The following is a 23289-nucleotide window of genomic DNA, read 5'->3' as shown; positions in this document are numbered from 1 at the left end:
CAATTTTCTCACCTATTACATGAAGACCATTCACTATCTCCTTGAATCTACCATGCATTTGACTCACGGTCTTATTTGTCTTCATAGTGAAAGTTTGAAGTTGTCCCAACAAGAGATCTCTCTTGGCTCTCCTTGATTCGCTTGATCCTTCATTCAACTCAATGAGTTTTTCCCAAAGCTCTTTGGCGGAGTTGAATGGTCTTACTTTGCTTAGTTGCTCCTTTGAGAGTCCACATTGTAGGGTTGTCGTAGCCTTTGCATTTGCTTGAGCCTTCTTTGCCATCTCTTTTGTCCAATCCTTGGTTGAAAGAGGAGCTCCCGACCCATCCTTTGGCATCTCGAATCCATTTACAACACTAAACCAATTTTCAATGTCATTCATTAAATAATACTCCATCCTACCTTTCCAATATGCAAAGACGTTCCCATCGAAGAAGGGTGGCCTTGTGGTGCTATATCCCTCTTGAAATTCCATTTTGATGCTTCGGTTGACGGTGAGGTCTTCCGATGCGAACCTTGCTCTGATACCAATTGATAGAACCTTGAGTATGGCTAGAGAATAGCCTTTCTTGATTTTTCACCTACAATTTATTAGCGGAAGCACAAAACGAACATGCAAATGAAAAACAATAAGAGAACACGGCTAACTCTTCGATTTACTTGGTCTCCACCTCCTTGAGGTGACTAATCCAAGGCACACACGCACCCAAGCAAGCTCCACTAAGATCTTCTCCTTTTCAATCCAAGAGTGATGATGGAGAAACCTTTACAAGATGATCTCCTCCTTTTACAAGGTTTTTGATGAGCTTAGGGAGGAGAGAATAAGAGTAGTAAGACTAAGAGAGCACTTGGAAAGCTTAAACAGTAATTTCAATCAGTTAAGTTTTTCTTTCCAAGCTCTCAACTTTATATACAGTGTGCTGGAATTTTCGACATCAGTCAACTGATGAAACATGCAGTCGACTGGTATCACACAACGGCTACTGTTTCAATCAAATCTGCGGAGATCCTGTGCGTCATCATCCCAACGGCATTCTACCAGTCGACTGCTGAAACATGCAGTCGACTGCACCAGTCGACTGCATGTTTCATCAGTCGACTGGTGACTGTGGACCGAGTGAACAGAATGTCTCTGTTCGCTCACAGTCGACTGCATCAGTCGACTGGTGTCCGGAGTTGCTCTTGAAGTCTTTCTCCTCATCCTTTGTCCCTCAGATGCACTCAAGCCTGCAACTAATCTTCGTGCCATCCTTCACATTGCCTTGAGATTCACTTCCCTTCACTCCGTTTGCTTTTTGTCCGTGGTCCATCGGATGCACCATCCTTCACCAATCTTCAAGAACATGAGCCATGAAACTTTCCAAGCTTGTGCAGTCTACCAAGTCCTGCACAATCTTAAGTACATATTAGAACCAATGCAAAGTCTAACTTAAACCCCTTGACACATACATCAAAAACAAAGATCACCTATTTAATTCCTAGGTCGATTGTATCAACAAAAAATACTAGTTATACCTTTTAGAAAGACCTCTTGATCTTCTACAGTATTCCTCTTCTAGCCTAGGATGTTGTGTGGGCAACGATCTTCCGAGATGAGAACCACCTTTCCACCTTCCTTCTTTCTTCTAGATTTTGGCCACAATAAATTTCTTCAAGGATGAAGAATTTCGACCACCACCAATGCTCCAAGGGATACTAGAGACGAGACTTGTTTTCTCTTCTTCTTCTCTTTCCTTGATCCGGCCACAAACAAGAGCTCTACCAAGAAGATAGGTTTCGGCCAACAAGAGGAGAGGAGAGAAATAGGATCAGCCACCAAAACCAAGGAAGAGAGGGAGGAAAAGAATAGAGGTTGTTCACCCATGAAGGCTCTTCCACCTCCTCTTTTATAATCCTTGGTCTTAGCAAATAAAGAAATTTTAATAAAAAGTTCCTTAATTCTTTTGCCATAAAAAGAAAATTTTATTTAATTAAAAATAATTTTTTTTCTCATTATTATAATGGCCGGCCAAACCAAATCTCCAAGCAAATAAAAATTTAAACACAAATTAAAATTTCCTTATTTGCTTCCGGAAATTTTATAAAAAAATTCTCCAATAATTTTAATCCATTCATGATTGGTTAAAAGGAAATTTTATAAATTAAATCTTTCTTTAAATATGTGGATAATTTCCGGAAAGTTATCTAAAAATTAAAATCTCCTTTCAATCTACAAATAAGAAAAGATATCAAATCTTTTCTTAATCTTTTGTAGAAACTAATAAAAGAGAATTATTAATTTTTTAAACTTTTAAATCATGAACATGGTTAAAAGGAAAGTTTTCACCAAAATTAAAATCAACCTTTTAATCTACAAATAAGGAAAGAGATTTAGCTCTTCTCTTAATCTTTTGTAGAATCTTATAAAAGGAAAGATTTAAAATTTTAAACTCTCTTTTAAATCATGTTATCCACATAAGAAAATTTTAAAAATAAAAATCCTTTTATTTTAATTTGGGCCGGCCACACTAAGCTTGAACCCAAGCTATGGCCGGCCACCTTGAAGCACCCATGAACCAAACTTTGGCCGACCCTAGCTTGGTCTCCAAACTAGCTTGGCCGGCCCCTATGGGATGGGTAAGAAGGTGGGTATAGGTGGGTATAGTACTCTATAATTAAGAGGCTACGATAGGGACCGAGAGGAGGAATTGGTTTTGGTCTCCCGATAAAATTAAGCATCCCGTGTTCGCCCCGAACACACAACTTAATTTTATCAATAATAATTCATTCCACTAGAGAACTATTATTGAACTAACGCACCAATCCCAAATTATATTTTGGGCTCCTTCTTATTATGAGTGTGTTAGTCTCCCTGTGTTTAAGATAACAAATGCCCACTAATTAAGTTACTGATAACTCACTTAATTAATATCTAGCTCCAAGAGTAGTACCACTCAACTTCATCGTCATGTCGGACTAAGTCCACCTGCAGGGTTTAACATGACAATCCTTATGAGCTCCTCTTGGGGACATTCTCAACCTAGATCACTAGGACACAGTTTCCTTCTATAATCAACAACACACACTATAAATGATATCATTTCCCAACTTATCGGACTTATTGATTTATCGAACTAAATCTCGTCCATTGATAAATTAAAGAAATAAATATCAAATATATGTGCTTGTTATTATATTAGGATTAAGAGCACACACTTCCATAATAATTGAGATCTTTGTTCCTTTATAAAGTTAGTATAAAAGAAACGACCTCAAATTGTCCTACTCAATACACTCTAAGTGTACTAGTGTAATTATATAGTTAAGATAAACTAATACCTAATTACACTACGACCTTCCAATGGTTTATTCCTTTCCATCTTGGTCGTGAGCTATTGTTTATAATTTATAAGGAACCGATAACATGATCTTCTGTGTGTGACACCACACACCATGTTATCTACAATATAAATTAATTGAACAATTACATTTATCATAAATGTAGATATTTGACCAATGTGATTCTTATTTCTAGATAAATGTTTATACCAAAAGCTAGGCTTTTAGTATACATCCTAACAATCTCCCACTTATACTAAAAGACTAAGCTGCTATATCTGCTGCCATACATCTGATTCCCAACTCTTCAACATGCTCATCAAAAGCTCTTGCCTTAAAGGCCTTAGTGAAAAGATCTATAGGTCATCATCTAATGTAATCTAGGCAGCAACAACTTCTCCTTGTTTATACGATTTCTCGTATTGGGTGGTACTTGCGCTCTATTGTGTTTACCTGCCTTATAGACTTATGGTTTCTTCGAGTTTGTTACTGCACCAATATCATTACAATAAATTGTAATAATCTTTGGACAAACCAGAAATCATATCTAAGTCTATCTTGAGGTTATTGAGTCATTCAGCTTTTATGGCTGCCTCAGAGGCTTGCCATATACTAAACTTCTATGGTAGAGTCCAGAAAAACACCTATGCTTATCACTCTTCCATAGTTATGACTTTACCTCCTAAAGTAAACACAAAACCCCGAGGTTGACTTACTATTGTCCCTTTCCGATTGGATGTTAAAATCCATGCAACCCACAGGGAACAAATTATCTGCCTTATAAGCTAGCATATAATCTCTAGTGCCTCTAAGGTACTTCAATATATGCTTTATCGCAGATCAATGTCCTTGTCCAGAGTTGCTTTGATATCTACTAACTATGCCCACGGCAAAATAGATATCCAGTCTCGTACACAGCATTGCATACATTAGGCTTCCCACGGCCGAAGCATAAGGAACTGCCTTCATGTCCTTTATCTCCTTTGATGTCTACGGAGACATTTCTTTAGATAAAGTTACTCCATGCTAAAAAGGTAAGAAACCTTTCTTGGAGTTTTGCATGCTTAAAACGAGCAAGGATTTTTTTTTCGATATATGAAGCTTGGGATAATTAAAATATTCTTTTCTTACGATCCCTTATTACTTTGATCCCAAGAATATATTCATTCTCCCAAGTCCTTCATATCGAATTGTTTGGACAACCATACCCTTACTTCTGACAACATTTTAATATTGTTTCCAACTACCAAAAATGTTATCTACGTATAGTACAAGAAATATCACCACGTTTCCATCACACCTTTTGTATACACAAGACTTATCCGGTTACTAAATAAATCCATAGGTCTGGATTCCTTTGATAAACCGGATGTTCCAAGACCTTGAAGCTTTGCCTCAGTCCATAGATTGATTGAGCTTGCACACCAAATGCTTTTTGCCCTTTGCAATGAACCCTTCTGGTTGCTTTGTATGGATGTTTTTTTCAAGACTTCCATTAAGGAATGCTGTCTTGACATCCACTTGCTAAATAGATAAAAGAATCCAGATAGACTTAAGCATGACTACCAGTGAAAAAGTTTCTTTTTCATCAAGCCTTGCTTTGAAAATTTTCACCTTCCTGTCTATCCATCTTTTCCTATTGTAGACATATTTTCACCCAATGGCTTTTACACCATCTGGTGGTTCTACAAGCTTCCAGATTTGATTAGAATACATATATTCTAATTCTGTATTCATTGCTCTTTGCCAAGATGCTGCATCTTTATTTTGGAGTGTTTCATCATATTTCCGGGATCAGACTCATGTTCATTTGGGATCAAGTCCAAAAACTCTCCCAAAACATGAATCCTTTTGGTTGTTTGACAACCCTCCCACTACGATGATGTACTGTCTATAATTGTGTATCAATTATGATACGTGTTGCAGTTTCTTGTGATATTTCATCTTGTACAGTTGGTACTAGATTAGACATGTCCTTTATAATTTCTTTAAGAACAAATTTACTTATGGGCTTGTGGTTTATTACATAGTCCTTTTCTAAAAATCGATCATTGATGCTAATAATGACCTTCTGATTTTTAAGACTATAAACCTACTTTCATTTCTCTAGGATAACTTACAAACAAGTGAATTTATGTTCAACTTATCATTATCTCTCTTCAGTATATGTGCTGGACTACCCGAATCCGAATATGCTTCAAAATAGGCTTATGCCTATTTAGCAATTCTATATGAGTAGAGAGTTCTGACTTTGGAAAGTACTATGTTCACTTCCGTTTCCAAAGTATATCCTTAAAATGAATTTGGTAATTTTCCAAATAACTCATCACCAATCTACTTATTTCCATAAGAGTCCTATACCTTCCTTTTTCTACACCATTCTGTAGGGATGTACCAGGTGCAATGAGTTGGGATTGAATCCCTACTTTTGATAAGTGAGTCCTAAATTCTCCCAAGAGGTACTTGCCACTACGATCTCACCGTAGTGTCTTGATACTTGTACTTTGACGTTTCTCCGTAACAGCCTTGTACTCTTTGAACTAATCAAAGCACTTAGTCTTGCGGCACATTAAGTAAATGTATTTGTATCTTGAATAGTTGTCTATAAAATAGATGAAATATTCGATACTACCTCTTGTCTGGATAGTCATAGGATCACACAAATCAGAATGAAACAATTCCAACATATCTTTGGCTCCATACCCCTTAGACTTAAAAGCTTCTTGGTTATTTTTCCTTCCAAGTAAGACTCGCAGGTTGGAAAGATTTCCACTACCAATGAACCCAAAAGTTCATCAGCTACCAATGAATCCTACTCAAGTTAATATAACCTAGCCTTAGATGCCAAAGATATAATTGGTTCATTTCCGAAGGTTACTTTCTCTTAAAGTTAGAAGATGTGTTATAATTTCCATTTATTGCATCGTGGGAGTTATTGGATTATAAATTGTCAACCAACATACCAGAATAGATAACTTCTCTATTTTTCTTGATAACAACTTTGTTATCAAAATAGACACAATATCTATTCTATAATAGTTTAGAAACTGAAATCAGATTCTTTCTAAACTTAGTACGTAAAGACAATTTCTAATAATTCATATTTTATTCCTATTAAAAGATAAACATCTTCCACTGCAACAGCTGCCACTTTTACAGCAGTGCTCATATGGACGGTGTTTTTATTTTCATTTAGTTGTCGGGTTTCCTGGAACCCTTCAATGAATTGTGGGCATGATTAATGGCATCTGTATCTACACTCTAGGTTCTGGTAGATAACACCACTAAACATGTTTCAACTAATGAATTAAATACACCTATATTGTTCTTTAGTTCTAAAAAGACAGACTACCTTAATGTCCAAGTCCCATTTCCAATTTTTACAATCGGGACTACTAAGTCTTTTCTATAGTATAACAACTAGGGAATTGACAAACATTTTAAATCCTAAGAATCACAAAAATATTTGGTCAAGATCAATTCCTTAAAATCCCCATGAATTTTGTATGTCACGATAGTGTGGACGTATACAAAATCAAAGAAGAGATTTTATCCATTAATTTTATTATCTCGTCAACTTTACTTTATGACGAATAAAATTAATAGTTGATCTTTCTTTGATCAAATATTTGGTCAAAACTTTTGAATTTAAAATAACATTGATTCCTCAAACAATATTATTTAATTTCACTAACACCTCAAACACCGTGAATTTTACATGCCACGATAGTGTGGACGTATACAAAATTAAACATTTGTAAGAGGAGGGGTTTACCCATTAATTATCTTGTCAATAAATCTTTATGACAAATAAAATTATCTCAAAAATCGTGAATTTTGTATGTCACGATAGTGTGGACGTATACAAAATCAAACATTTGTAAGAGGGGTTTTTAATTTTATTATCTTGTCAACTTATTTATTTGACAAATCAATAGTTGATTTTCTTCGGTCACACAAATAATAGCAGTGACTCCGATGGGGAGGATACTATTAGACGTGTCTAAGTGTATACCATTACTTGACACTAAGTCCGTTAATAAGATTGTTTCCCTTCCGATGGGGAAGATCACACGCTCTTAATTAACTTCCTATAGTCATCCAAAATGAAAGTTTAAGCTAGTGATCCGCAAACAAGCTCATCCGATATGGAGGAAGGCACTCAGAGCCAACGCGCTGCATCACTTATAAACCAGTAATGGAGACTGTGGAATTTATTTAAAAATAAATCCCTCTCCCACTTAGTTATTTAAAGTGAGGAATTTTGACTATGCTAGCCTACTTAGCATGCATACTAACAAGCACACACAACACAGCATAAAAAGTAATAAATAGAAAAACTAATTTTCAACTATTATGGCTTTTATCTATTGTTGTCCTCCGTGTGTCGTCAACCCTAGCTGCTGCCATCTTTGGCCACCGCCACCGGGTCTAGTTGTCGCATCCATCTTGCTCCTTGTTCCGCTGCGCCTCTGATCCTCAAAAGGTTCCACGCCTTGCAAGATTCGATCCGCGACATAAATAGAATTTTACATTTTTCGATCCTATATTCCTCGAAGGAATGTACATGTAAACTAGATCGAACATAAAATAAAATTTACATCCATCGATCCTATATTCCATAAAAGGAATGTACATGTAACTAGATCAAAAAATAAAATCCTAATAAAACTAAATACAGCTCCTGCTGTATTTTATAATACAATCATGCACACACAATAAAATGCCCTTGACATGTCCAAGGGTCCAATCACACACATAATAACTATAAGCCATAATAGTTGGATCCTGTATCCACAAAGTTAGCACATCCTACTATTAACCTGCCTAAATTATGTATGACATGTGCATAATTAAACTAATACCAAATACACAGAGGCAAAACCCTAGCTCTGATACCAATTGTTGGTTGCTACTCGGAAAAACCTAATAGTTCCACTGTACAAAAATTTTGTACAAAGGTCTGAACCTTTTTCCTAGCTAACATGTGTTCTTTTAAATTAAACTTGGATCACCTGCGGAACTTAACACATTTGATCCAAAGTTTAATTTATTTGTTCTTTTAGGTTTAGACTTGGATCTCCTGCGGAACTTAACACTTTCGATCCAAATCACCTAGGTTATTAATTCTATTAAATATTAATTTCCAAAATTAGCTTCCAGTACTGACGTGGCGAGGCACATGGCCTTCTTGGATATGGGAGCAACCACCACCGACTAGACAAAGCCTTTTAAGGAAAACTAATATTTAATTTCCTTAAATAACTTTAGGTCAACCGAAAAGAACAATCAAATCACAAGGAAAAAGAAAAACAAAAGAACACAACATCGAAAATAAATTCGAAATACTAGAATCGCATGCCTCTTGTATTTGGTATTATTTCCAAAAATAACTAGTATGATGCGGAAAGGAAAAATACTAGTTATACCTTTTAGAAAGACCTCTTGATCTTCTACCGTATTCCTCTTTTAACCTCGGACGTTGTGTGGGCAACGATCTTCCGAGATGAGAACCACCTTTCCACCTTCCTTCTTTCTTCTAGATTTCGGCCACAATAAATTTCTTCAAGGATGAAGAATTTCGGTCACCACCAATGCTCCAAGGGATGCTAGAGACGAGACTTGCTTTCTCTTCTTCTTCTCCTTCCTTGATCTGGCCACAAACAAGAGCTCCACCAAGAAGATAGGTTTCGGCCAACAAGAGGAGAGGAGAGAAATAAGGTCGGCCACCAAAACCAAGGAAGAGAGGGGGGAAAAGAATAGAGGTTGTTCACCCATGAAAGTTCTTCCACCTCCTCTTTTATAATCCTTGGTCTTGGCAAATAAGGAAATTTTAATAAAAACTTCCTTAATTCTTTTGCCATGAAAAGGAAAAATTTATTTAATTAAAAATAATTTTTCTTCTCATTATTATAATGGTCGGCCAAACCAAATCTCCAAGCAAATAAAAATTTAAACACAAATTAAAATTTCCTTATTTGCTTCCGAAAATTTTATAAAAAAATTCTCCAATAATTTTAATCCCTTCATGATTGGTTAAAAGGAAATTTTATAAATTAAATCTTTCTTTAAACATGTGGATAATTTCCGGAAAGTTATCTAAAAATTAAAATCTCCTTTCAATCTACAAATAAGGAAAGATATCAAATCTTTTGTAGAAACTAATAAAAGAGAATTATTAATTTTTTTAAACTTTTAAATCATGAACATGGTTAAAAGGAAAGTTTTCACCAAAATTAAAATCAACCTTTTAATTTACAAATAAGGAAAGAGATTTAGCTCTTCTCTTAATCTTTTGTAGAATCTTATAAAAGGAAAGATTTAAATTTTTAAACTCTCTTTTAAATCATGTTATCCACATAAGAAAATTTTAAAAATAAAAATCCTTTTATTTTAATTTGGGCCGGCCACACCAAGCTTGAACCCAAGCTATGGTCGGCCACCTTGAAGCACCCATGAACCAAAGTTTGGCCGGCCCTAGCTTGGTCTCCAAACTAGCTTGGTCGACCCCTATGGGATGGGTAAGAAGGTGAGTATAGGTGGGTATAGTACTCTATAATTAAGAGGCTACGATATGGACCGAGAGGAGAAATTGGTTTTGGTCTCCCGATAAAATTAAACATCCCGTGTTCGCTCCGAACACACAACTTAATTTTATCAATAATAATTCATTCCACTAGAGAACTATTATTGAACTACCGCACCAATCCCAAATTACATTTTGAACTCCTTCTTATTATGAGTGTGTTAGTCTCCCTGTGTTTAATATAATAAATGTCCACTAATTAAGTAAGTTACTGACAACTCACTTAATTAATACCTAGCTCCAAGAGTAGTACCACTCAACTTCATCGTCATGTCGGATTAAGTCCACCTGCAGGGTTTAACATGACAATCCTTATGAGCTCCTCTTGGGGGCATTCTCAACCTAGATCACTAGGACACAGTTTCCTTCTATAATCAACAACACACACTATAAATGATATCATTTCCCAACTTATCGGGCTTATTGATTTATCGAACTAAATCTCATCCATTGATAAATTAAAAAAATAAATATCAAATATATGTGCTTGTTATTATATTAGGATTAAGAGCACACACTTCCATAATAACTGAGATCTTTGTTCCTTTATAAAGTTAGTATAAAAGAAACGACCTCAAATGGTCCTACTCAATACACTCTAAGTGTACTAGTGTAATTATATAGTTAAGATAAACTAATACCTAATTACACTACGACCTTCTAATGGTTTGTTCCTTTCCATCTTGGTCGTGAGCTACTGTTTATAATTTATAAGGAACCGATAACATGATCTTCTGTGTGTGACACTACACACCATATTATCTACAATATAAATTAATTGAACAATTACACTTATCATAAATGTAGACATTTGACCAATGTGATTCTTATTTCTAGATAAATGTTTATACCAAAAGCTAGGCTTTTAGTATACATCCTAACAGTATGATTTTTTCTTCTTATCTACTATAGTCACAGTGACTATTCTGCCTCTATCTCTTCTTGCCACCGCCTGACTTGAGCGTCGGAGGGTCGTCGCTGGGAACCCCTTCCTGGCCCGACTTCGTTGCAGGTTCATCGGAGGCTACGTCGTTGCGAAGATCACTGGGGAGCAGCAGAGAGCGCCACATCTCCAGTTTTCACTACAAGAAAAAAGTTGATAGACAACACTTTAAAAGCGTTGTCTATGTACCTGAAAAAGCGTTGTTAAAAGTACTGTTGTTAAAAGTGTGCTCAACGACAACGTTTTTAAAGCGTTGTCATTTGTATCAATGACAACGCTTTTGCAACGCTTTAAAAGTGTTGTTGTTTTTTTTTCAAAAACAACATTATTGCAACGCTTTAAAAGCGTTGTTGTTTTTGCAAAAAATAATACTTTTACAACGCTTTAAAAGTGTTGTCTTTTTAAAATAGAAAAAAATCTATTTACAAAATTATTATTTTTATATTTACAAAACTATTATTTTTCTTTTACCACAATAGTAAATTCGAATGTTTACAAAAACTATAATATTTACAAAAAAAATTCTATTTACACAATCACAGCCTACATAAGATTATGAACTCCTCTACCCAACAACAAAGCTCCCAAGTTAGTATATGCAGCAACTAAGGCCCATAGAGCATCCTTACAAGGCTTAATTACAGACTTTTGCATTCTTTCAAACACGTTGACAGCTTCCAAGAACTCACCATTCTGAATAAGGCCCCACATCATGATGCTCCATATGGTGCTGCTCTTCACTTGGCATTCATCATGCAACATGACTGATGATTTCAATTCACCACATTTAGTATAGAAATCGACGAGAGTGGCACGCAAAACTAAGTCAATCTGTTTAGTTTTGATGGCATTGCAATGTACCTCTCTTCCACCAAGGAGATGCTCACACTTGGCGAATGCAGAGATGGGTAAAGTTAAGAGTCTCATTGTTAGGAGTCACTCATCTTCCTTTGGCGCTTGACTAATTTATTAATGGCTTGTTTCTTGTTTAAAAAATGACAACAGCACCATAAGGTAGTTCTTCTTGTAGTAAAATTTAGGGCTAAAAAAATACATCTCAGACACCTGAAAGTTTGGAATGTTCAACTTGGAATATCTCGAAGCTAAAGATGAGATAAAATTGTGATTTTCACAAAGTAATCTACACTGCGAAAAGATGATATAGAATCTACTACAAACTAATTTGCAAGTGAGCTGAAGATAAAATTTAGGGTTAGACGATATATTTTTCAAGCCTTGGAAGTTTAAAATATTCAACTCGGGATTTCAAAGCTAATATGAAGTAAATGTGTGATTTTCACAACATAAACTGCTTGGGGCTTCTGGTTGAAAAAATTTCACAACAGAAATTTAATCAATTATAGGGAGGTGTTACAATCTAGTTGATACAAAAAAGAATGAGTGATTTAAAATAAGCACTGAAGAAATCAGTATTTAGCAGATCTTTACTAACCAGTTCTAGAGCTTTATCAGCAGATTTTGCAACTGAAAAACAGGGGGAAATTTTAGACGACTACTAGTGCAGTTATTATGAGAAAGTCACATCAGATTATTCTTAATGGTAATGAAGCCTCACATGACTGAAAATTCTTATGGAAGTTGTCAGATTCCTTGAAGAGTTGTTCAAAGTGAGGCTTGCAATACAAAACACCTTCCATGGATGAATATGTACTTAGCTGAGAAGAAAAAGAAAGGGATTAGAAAAAAACTACTATTTTCCCGACTTAATTTTATCATTGTCATCAAAAACTTTATAATGTTCAAATAAATTAAATGAATTTTTATCATATTAACTAATGCTTTTAGAACAAAAGGTGAAGAGCAAAGAAGCTTTCCTTTTCTTTTCTATATGGTAAAAAGTTATTTCTACAATTCCCTTCTGCTTTCAATAGAAAAGAAGGATGAATAGTTACTTCTCATTGTTTAACATAGAAAGCCCCATCTCAAACAACATGATTAACCCAAACATGTAAAATTCTTAAATTGAGAGTGGTCAATTATCATTCCCAGTATGATACTATCAAAAATTAAGGACATTGAAAGTTGAGACCCAATGGAGCTATAACTTTGCGGGCCTTCCCATCACCAACACCTCAACATTCAAGCGGTTGTAGATGATGCAATCATGCTACAATTTCTTCCTACTAGTGCAATAAACTAGAAACAGGTTTCTGAGAAAAAGCTCGCCTTTTGTCCTTGGGGTTCTAAACTATGCAAGAATTTATCCTGATGGTAAAGATTCAAAGTGCAGGCTTTGTGCTCTCAGTTCAATAATAATCTTGCTAACTAGATACCATCAATCAATAAATCGCTCCCCACTTATTTTGTCTTGTGGTTCGTGATTAGCCTTACCAAATAAACAATAGACAAACCAACATTTTAAAGCAGCAGATTTAGAAAGGAATCGACTATTGGATTGCATGACCTCGAGTAATTGATGGAGGCAAAATCGCTATGCTTTTAACATGATCTGAAAATAGCATATTGAATAGTTGCTATGCAGGAGTAACTCGAATATCAACTCTACAGCATCGACCATTGACCTGGAATCCTAATCTTCCAAATCATTCAATACAATGAAGTACCCATCTTGATCAAACTCTCTACTTTGAGTATTATAAAAAAAATGAAGTTGAAACCCCCAAAACAGCAAAAAAAAAAAAAAAAATCTACACATGGAGGCGAACAACGATACCGTGAGGGTTCCTTTGCAATGATTGCACTTAAGCAGGACTTATGGAAGACGATTTCGTCGGCGGTGAGCTGATCCACGAGGTAGACAGTCTTGTCACAGGCCTTGCATTTTGTTGCGTGCCGGTGCATTTGTCCACCACGATGTGCTTCAGTGTCTCCACCATGAAGAAGGCGGTGGTGTTGTCGAGCCCGGTGGTGGGCTCGTCGAGGAAGAGGGCGTGAGATGAGGTTTGTTCGGCGAAGAGGAGTTCGGAGGAGAGGTTCGCGGAGGGGTTCGTCGAAGAGGATTTGGATGGAGAGGGCGTGAGATGAGGTTTGTGTGAGAGGGGTTCTGGAGGAGATTGAAGATCGTGTTCGGGAGGTATTCGGGAGATAAGTGGGTGTCGAGTGAAATCTAGGGTTTTTCTACTTCTTATCCAACGGTTCATATCATCCCAAATTTAGATGAGAACTTACAATAGATAATACTTTTTAAAAATTATTATCGTACATACTAAAAAAATGTTAATAGACAATGCTTTAAAAAAAATGTTGTCTTTAACTTACAAAAATCAGTAATAGACAATCGTTTTTTAAAAAACATTGTCTATTAGTAAAAAAAATAAAGAGATAGACAATATTTTTCATTAAAAGCGTTGTAAAAAGAAAAAGGACAATGCTTTTTAAAAAAAAAAAACGTTGTCTTTCAAGTGTTGTTAAATCCCAATTTTCTTGTAGTGTTTCATCGACTCAGTGAGTGGACAGGATCATCAATAAAGAAAATAGAAATGTATGTAAATTATTAATAAATTTAATATAATGTTTTCTCTTAATATTATAAAAAAATATTAAAGATATTAGATAGAAAATAGAGGGAGTTAAGAGTATTTTTTACCTTATTAAAAAAAACATAAAGTGGGGTACTTATGAAAAAAAAAAGACGACTTCTGAATTTTGACCATGAAAAATAAAAATTAAAAATTAAAAATTAAAAATAAAAGTTACAGACATAAAATCCTGCGCATTGCAAGGCACTTAAGCAGCCGGACTTCATCTACTATTTCTTCCCTCCTCTCGTTCGCTTCTTCTTCCTTCCTATTTTCATACTTCAATCCATATTCAACGTGCACCGTCCCCTTATAAGGCAACAAAATGCTCTTCTCCTTCACTTTTCTGCAATCCTCAGCCAAACGGAGCTAACTATAACGGTTGCATGGCAGCCTAGTTAACTTCCTCACCTTCCTTTCTCCTTTTCAGGAAATCGGCCCTCGTTTTTCTATGTCCTTCCATACATAAACCAAGCTCAGTTCTTGCTAATATCATTCACTGAGAGAAAAAATTTCAGCTTATTTGCAAACTCAAAATTTTCAGTTCTGTGAAAGGAGACAGGTGATGGTTCGGTTTCTCAAGCGGGGACACAGCCTTCGCAAGCAGGAGCAGGGCGTGGCCGTGTGGAGGTTGTTGATATTCACCAATGGATTGGTCGCCTGACATTACCCCAACGTCCCGTAGCAAAGAAACCGGCTGCCGAGACAGACTACCTTCAGGTGATCGGTATTAGGAAAAAAAATCGAATCCCATGATTGTTGTTCTAATTATGTTAGGGAAGTAGATGATATTTAATGATTCTTGTGATAAAAATGATAACTATATATCATATGAGATTTTACTGAATTATAGGAGAGAAAGATATGTACACTTTATATATATTACGTTTTGTTAATGAGAAAAGTAGAATAAATTATTATTTTCTTTTTCTATTTTTACATGATATCATAGCAGTGATGATCTACTCTATTTTTACTTGGATTCTAACAATTCTTATTCTCTACATCCTTCGGATCATCCCGGAATGATTCTTGTTTCTAAATCTCTTGATGGTGATAACTATTCAACTTGGCGCAGAGCAATGACCATCTCTTTAAATGCAAAATTCAAATTTTGCTTTGTTGATGGAACCCTCGAGGCGCCATCTGCGCAAAACAAACCAGAGGACTACGCGACGTGGAAAAAATGCAATGATATGGTATTATCCTGGATTCTTAATTCTTTGATACTTATATTGTAGATAGCGTCATTTTTTATGACACTGCTCATGAAGTTTGGGAAGATCTTCAAAATCACTTTTCTCAAAGCAACGCACCACTAATTTTCCAGATCGAGAAAGAGATTGCTTGTCTTGCTCAAGATCAGATGATAGTTACGTCTTATTATACAAAGTTAAAAAAATTACGAGATGAGTTAGGATCCTACAATGATGCTACTTGCACTTGTGGTGTAAACAATAAAAGGCGTAAGTTGATGCAATTCTTCATGGGATTGAATTAGTCTTTTAATGCTATTCGTGGTCAACTCCTTCTCATGAACTCATTGTCTGATGTTTTACAGGCTTATTCTTCCATTATTCAAGAAGAAAAGCAACGAAATTTAGTTGCAAGATGGGAGATAATAGAAGCTTCTGCCATGGTCGTTCAAAAAAGTGAACCAGTAGCCCTTGCTGTTCGACACAAATCTAGTTCCTCCTTTCGCCCTAATTCCAATAACCGCAAGCCGTTGCATTGTTCTTATTGTGATAGAGATCATTATGTGAGAGAGACATATTGGAAACTACATGGTTATCCACCTGGATATCCCAAGCATTCAACAGCTAAAAATAATCATTTCAAGCACAATGATAGCAATCAATCTTCAATTCATAATATCAGAGAGACTCCAGCGATGCAACAACTTCAACCAATTATGATTGGATTGACTGAATTACAACTACAACAACTTTTATCCATTATACAAAACAATGGAACATCTCAAACAGCTACTCCCAAGGCAAATAATGTCACTACTTCTTCAGGTTTGTCCTCACCTGAACTGATAATCGATAGTGATGTAACAAATCCCATTACTTCTTCTTCGGCTTTGCTTGTCAACAGTAATGAGAACATTTTTTTACCACCAGTTGTTATGCTAAATGGAGACCAGGCTCTAATTATCTCTATTGGAAATTTACCTTTGAGTCCTATTATTTATTTAAAGAATGTTCTTGTCGTGCCATCTTGTAAGGTGGATTTGATGTCGGTCAGTCAGGTCACAAGATATTTTAATTGCTCAATAACATTCTTTCCTTATTGGTGTATTTTGCAAGATTTGATGACCGGGAAGATGATTGGTTTGGGTAAACAACGAGATGAACTATATTACTTGATTGCAATATCAGAAAATAAGTCACGCCATCCTATTCAATCTATCCACACCATCAAATCTTCCTCTTCTCAAAACACTACTATGTTGTGGCATCGACGTCTAGGACACTTATCCTCTTCTAGATTAGACTTATGTCTAAAACCTTGTTACATTTCCCTTTGGAACCACATAATAATTGTGATGTTTGTGCGTCTATAAAACAAACAAGGCTTCCTTTTTCAACTAGTTCTATTTCTTACGTTAAACCATTTGAATTAATCCATTGTGATATTTGGGGCCCCTTCAAAGTTCCTTCTTTTTCTGGTGTTAAATATTTTTTTGACTATTGTGGATGATTTTTCTCGCTTTACTTGGGTTTTTTTTATGCATCATAAAAATGAGATGAAAAATCTCCTAATTATTTTTTTCTCTTTTGTGAAAACCCAATTCAATACTCCTATATCAAAAATTAGGGTTGACAATGGAGGAGAGTTTTTTTCTATGCGATATTTTTTTAAACAACAAGGCACTACTTACCAGCATACTTGCGCTTACACACCTCAACAAAATGGGGTGGTCGAGCGCAAACATAGACATATCCTTACATCAGCTAGAGCCTTTCGTTTTCAAGCTCATCTCTCTTTACATTTTGGGGCAGAATGTGTCTCTATTATTGTTCATATAATTAATAGGCTGCCCAAGCCTATACTTTCTCACCAAACTCCATTTGAGAAACTCTATGGAAAAGTTGCTACTTATTCCCATCTTAGAGTTTTTGGTTGTCTAGCTTATGGCACTAATGTTCATCTTTCACATAAGCTTGCTCCTAGTGCCACAAAATATGTTTTTCTTAGGTATCTTGTTGGTCAAAAAGCTTACAAATTATATGATATTGAAACTCATCAAGCCTTCACTAGTCGTGATGTTATTTTTCCTGAAGATATTTTTCCTTATGAGTTCATATCCGTTGAGCCTCAATCAAATTCTATCATACCTGTTGCAATCCCAGATTCCTCTTCCATTCAACCAACACCTACAGAATACATCCCTGTCGATTCTACTACTTCACCAATAGCCCCCTTACGTCGTTCTCAACGATCTCATGTTCCCCTTGTAGCCTTGCGTGACTATTTTTGTAATCAAGTAAATTCACCTAAATCATTGTCATCCTCGTCATCTTTTCCAAGTAAAGGTACATGTTATTCTCTCAGTAATTTTATCTCTTATGGTCGTTACTCACCACAACAAAGGTCTTTTATTGCTACTATTACTAATGATGTTGAGCCTACATGTTATGACCAAGCTGCCTCCCAATCTCATTGGCAAACAGCAATGCAATCAGAATTGGCTGCTTTAGAGGCCAACAATACATGGTCTCTTACACCCCTTCCTCCTGAAAAATAAGCTATCAGTTGTCGTTGGGTATACAAAATGTGTAAATCAGATGGTTCCCTTGAACACTATAAAGCAAGGCTCGTAGCAAAAGGTTACATGGAACTTAAAGGTGTTGATTATCATGACACTTTTTCACCTACTGCTAAAATGGTTACAGTACGCTGTTTATTAGCTTTGGCAGCTGCTCAAAATTGGTTTCTTTCTTAACTTGATGTCCATAATACTTTTCTTCATGGAGATATTTCAAAGGAAATTTATATGTCTCTTCCTCCTAGTTTTCAGCGATAGGGGGAGAATCTTGTGTGTCGCCTAAACAAGTCCATATATGGATTAAAACAAGTCTCTCGTCAATGGTTTGTGAAATTTTCTACAGCTATTCAAGATGCTAGTTTTGTTCAATCCAAAGCAGATTACTCTCTGTTTACATGTAAGAAAGGCAAATCATTTACTGTCTTATTGATATATGTTGATGATATCCTCATAACCGGCAAAGATCCAATTGCTATAACTATTCTTAAACAATTTTTATATAATCATTTTCGAATTAAAAATTTGGATGACTTAAAGTATTTTTTCGGTATGGAAGTCTCTCATTCAAAGAAAGGTATTTTCATTTCACAGAGAAAATACACTTTGGAAATTCAAAAAGATGGAGGATATTTTGGAGCCAAACCTGTGGATTTTCCCATGGAGCAAAATTCAAAATTATCGGATGAAGGAGAATTGTTAAAAGATCCTTCTCTATATAAGCGGCTTGTCGGACGCCTGATTTATTTAACCATTACTTGTCCGGATATCACCTACGCAGTGCACATATTAAGCAGATTCATTCATGCTCCACGTAAACCTCATATGGAAGCTGCCATGCGTGTATTGCGGTATCTAAAGAACAACTCGGGTCAAGGTTTATTTTTTCCTTCCCAAAATATTTTATCTTTGCACGCTTTTTGTGATTCAGATATGGGATGTTGCCCAATATTTAGAAAATCAACTACAGGATATTATATTTTTTGGGGATCGATCTTCTCTAATTTCCTGATGAACAAAGAGACAAAAAACAATTTCTCTATCCTCAGTGGAGGCTGAATATAGAGTTATGACTGGCACATGTTGTGAGTTATCTTGGCTATAATTATTGTTGAAAGATATGCAAATATTACACTCAAAACCAACATTATTGTACTGTGACAACCAAGCAGCACTTCATATTGCAACCAACCCAATATTTCATGAAAGAACCTGACATATAGAAATAGATTGTCACTTTATCCGTGACAAGACTACTAAATAAATCCCTTCAGAAAAACAATTTGCAGATGTGTTTACTAAATCATTGGGAAAGGAAGTTTTTTTTCTACAATGAAGCGCAAGTTGAGAGTTCTTGACATTCACTCTCCAACTTGAGGGGGAGTGATAGGAAAGAAAATCGTATCCCATGATTATTGTTCTAAATATGTTAGGGAAGTAAATGATATTTAATGATTTTTGCTATAAATATGATAACTATCCTCAGAATTACTGAATTATAGGAGAGGAAGATATGTATATTTATATATAGTACGTCTTGTTAATCAACATATTATTATTTTCTTCTTTTATTTTTACACAGGTGATCGACAGAATGACTTAAAGAAATTGTGTATTAGAATTACTTCGTGATACGTGCGATTGAGATAGATGTTGAGGTTAGACAGTTCCTGTGGCAAGGTGCTTTGGATCGTTTCTCAATATGCCTAACGAGTGTTTGTTTCTATTCGATGGGTGAGATGCGGATGTGCATTTGATGAAGGAGAAGTTTGCGAAACTTCTTCTGGGAGAAGACATGTCAGGTGGGGGTAAAGGAGTGCCATCATCCCTTGCTCTATCCAATGCCATCACTAATCTTGCTGGTACCTTCCATCTCCCTTATTTCATGGGCAATATCAAATGTTAAATAAAAAAAAGTAATCTTTAATTTCTGGTTCTCAATTAGTTTGACATATGTCACTTGAAAGAACTTTTCAGAAAATGTAGCTTGATACTAAATTTGCAATTTATTTTCATTCCAAGCAAAGATTTGCCTACCTCATAATGTAGAAGAAGATCTAACTTCAAAGTGCCTTTTTCCATTGTATATCTACTGTGATTTTTAGTGCTTGGGCCTAAATGATGGTTGAATATATTGAATGCTCTGCACATCGATTGAGTCATTTTTTTCTCTGATGGACAGAAACCGAATCCTTCCTAAATTCATGTTGTTTGATTGGTACAGCTTCTGTGTTCAGTGAGCAGCGTCGCCTCGAACCTATGTCTGCTGAAACAAGAGCAAGGTGGAGAAGAAATTGATTGGCTTTTATCTGTCACTGATCATGTTGTAGAACTTGTTTCTTCTCGATCAATGGATGGATCCAACATGGAGGTTGTATAGCATTTGTCCCCATCTTGTTGTATTATTGTAGATTTTTTCTTCTTCTTAATTGTTAATAATTATGCAGATTATGGTAACTCACCAGAGACGAGATCTTCAAGCGAACATCCCTACACTGAGAAAGCTGGATGCTATGCTCCTAGTAAGTTGTACCACAATGCTTTCAGAAACAATCTAAACCCAAAAGTTCCTACGATGATTGAAAGTTTTCCTCTTATGTGAATTCTAGACTTATCTTGATAACTTCAAGGACCAAAATGAGTTTTGGTATGTTTCAAAAGATGCTGATGAGTTTGAGAAGGGAAACACAGAGAGAAATGATGATAAATGGTGGCTTCCTGTTGTCAAAGTTCCTCCGAATGGACTTACCGAAGTGTCAAGGAAATGGCTGCAATTTCAGAAAGAGTGTGTTAACCAAGTTCTCAAGGCAGCTATGGCCATCAATGCTCATGTTCTAACGGAAATGGAGGTCCCTGAGGAATACATTGAATCCTTGCCAAAGGTAATACTGAATCTCCACTAATTTCACCATACTTTCAGAATGTGTATGACATCTTTTCTGTTACTAGATTTTTGAATTTGCCATTTATCATGAAATTTTACTCTTTCTTGCAATATACTCTATTCTTCAACTTCCTTGAAGTTTTTTGCCCACTTATGTCCCTAGAATTTTCAGTTACAGAGAGAGAGGGTGCATTCTTAACATCACTCAAGGTCACTTTGATTAGCTATTTTGAAAGAATCAACTGTGTAGTGTGACAATTCTCTTCCTTTCAACTTTTAAGGCTTAGAGGATCTGGATTTTGTGGGGGAAAGTTCGGTCAAAGAAACTTTTCATGTTGTTCTGAAAAGAGATGCAACTTATTGCAAATCTGATAATGATCGATATCTACTACCATCAACATGTTCAATTTATGTATGGTATCTGAGTTAAAATTTTCCAAATGCATCACAGAATGGGAGAGCAATTCTTTTGGGCATGCAATTTACAAGAGCATAACGGACGACGTCTTCAAGCCCGAAGAATTCCTTGAATCTGTAGACTTGTCAGCAGAATACAAGATCCTTGATCTGAAAAATCGAATCGAGGCATCAGCCATCATTTGGATGAGAAAGATGCACAATAAGGATAGCAAGTCATCTTGGGGCTCAGCAGTGAGCATGGATAAGAGGGAGCAGTTTGAGGGGAGAGCCGAGACCATCTTACATTCCCTGGAATTCCTCAATCATCTCTCGATACCAGCAAGATTCAATACAACAATGTAACTAACAAAATAGTACTATATGTAACTTTTCTTATCAGAAACCAACAAAGCCTTGGTATTTTTTTTCCTCAATAATTTCTGCAGGATGTCGGACAGTCTATTCTAGAGAGCTACTCGAGGGTTTTTGAAAGCTTGTCCTTCACTGTGATCTCTCAAATTGATGATGTTCTTTATGCTGACTCTGTAGCTCAGGACCCATCCAACCAGAACTCTACAAGAAGACGATCACTGACCGACTCAGAGATGAGACCAGTGAAGAAACTGGACCCGAAAGAAGAGATGGAGAAGTTGAATGAGGCACTGAACTCAATGACTATCCGATTTCATGGGTTGGCATTTTGATCCTGACTCTGAGGAGAAAGATGTGAAGACGAACAAGCTTCCTAATATTGTGACTAATAAGAAGCTCTCATTCTTAGAGAAGCTTGAGAATTTAAAAGGTTCGAGAAGCCCTTCGGCTCGGCATTAAAGATGTACAATAGGAAGTTAGGGAGGCTCTTGGTTTCTTTTTAGAAGTGTAAATACTTGCAGAGGCATGTTAGATGCTTAATAGCTTCTGAATTTTAGATGATCTTCATTCATTCTTCCTCCTTTGTAGATGAGGTAGAGCAAACTCTCAATGTTCATGCTCTCTAACTTTTCTGAATTGTTGATCCCAACTAAATACATGGTGACCATTTTTGCCAACTGCATAAACCTCGAAGAGGAATTTCGAGTAACTGATAAAAGTTTCACCATTGGATGTAGACCCGTGTGGAGTTGTCTAACTCAGCTGATACAGCGATTGAGGTGGGACCTCCGAGTCGGGTCAAAGTCAAGAAGGTTAGATGACATGATGGTCAAGGTTAAAGAGGTCAACCTTTGAAGCTAGCGTAGTTATTACTTCAATTGACAGATTGCCGACCGGACCGGCAGTTGATCGGATTGAGGGGCCGGTCGGATACTGATCCACGCGACATTGATGAAACTTTGAGCCAAGTTAGTATTCCGGAGAGCCAGTCTTATCCTTGGTATAACAACAACACAGTTAACTAGCTCGACATAGTGATCGAGCTGATCAAGCCATGCATTCGATCGGACCAACTAGATACTCGGTCCAGCCAATCAATCATGCGTCTGATCGGACCAATTGGATACTCGGTTTGTTCGAGTTCTCTGACCCAACAAAGAGATTGAGCGAAGGCTGAGTCTTCAACTACAGTTCTCTAATCCGACTGGGTGGTACCTATGAGTGAGGCCGATCGGGGGAGGCTCGGTCAGATCATCAGCTAAACATATAGTGGGCTCCTCAATCCAATGACCTTGTATTACCTTTTTGGTATTTTGTACCATCGAGGACAGAGCATATTCTTCATTCAAGCTGTATATTCGAAGTTTCCTCTCTTGCATTTTTTAGAAAAGGTGTCAGAATATCTTTATGATCGGTTCTTTTTTGGAAACACTTTGAGATTAGTGCCTAAACAATGACTCTATAAAAAGGAATCTTCATTTACAGGCGGAGGTACGTGATGCTACACCAATTTAC

General features: G+C 36.2%; 1 long non-coding RNA gene and 2 pseudogenes across 2 annotated transcripts; 2 read left to right on the top strand and 1 right to left on the bottom strand.

The window, feature by feature from the left end:
- Positions 1–11338: 11338 nt before the first annotated feature.
- Positions 11339–13913, bottom strand: LOC122010228. 2 transcript variants are annotated; one of them, XR_006119813.1, is made up of 4 exons: positions 13543–13913; positions 12424–12523; positions 11709–12332; positions 11339–11611 (listed from the first exon to the last, which is right to left on the bottom strand). It is a non-coding gene; the product is annotated as an uncharacterized LOC122010228 (long non-coding RNA). The 2 variants fall into 2 exon arrangements; XR_006119812.1 differs by having other exon boundaries at positions 11339–12332.
- Positions 13914–15372: 1459 nt separating this feature from the next.
- LOC122011252 lies at positions 15373–19383 on the top strand (annotated as a pseudogene).
- A 483-nt stretch (positions 19384–19866) lies between these two features.
- LOC122012852 lies at positions 19867–22233 on the top strand (annotated as a pseudogene).
- The last annotated feature ends 1056 nt before the right edge of the window (positions 22234–23289 follow it).

This window comes from Zingiber officinale, chromosome 8A, assembly GCF_018446385.1.
Source record: "Zingiber officinale cultivar Zhangliang chromosome 8A, Zo_v1.1, whole genome shotgun sequence".
NCBI lineage: Eukaryota > Viridiplantae > Streptophyta > Magnoliopsida > Zingiberales > Zingiberaceae > Zingiber > Zingiber officinale.
Note: the sequence above shows the minus strand (reverse complement) of the source record. Positions and strands in the feature narration are given on the sequence as shown.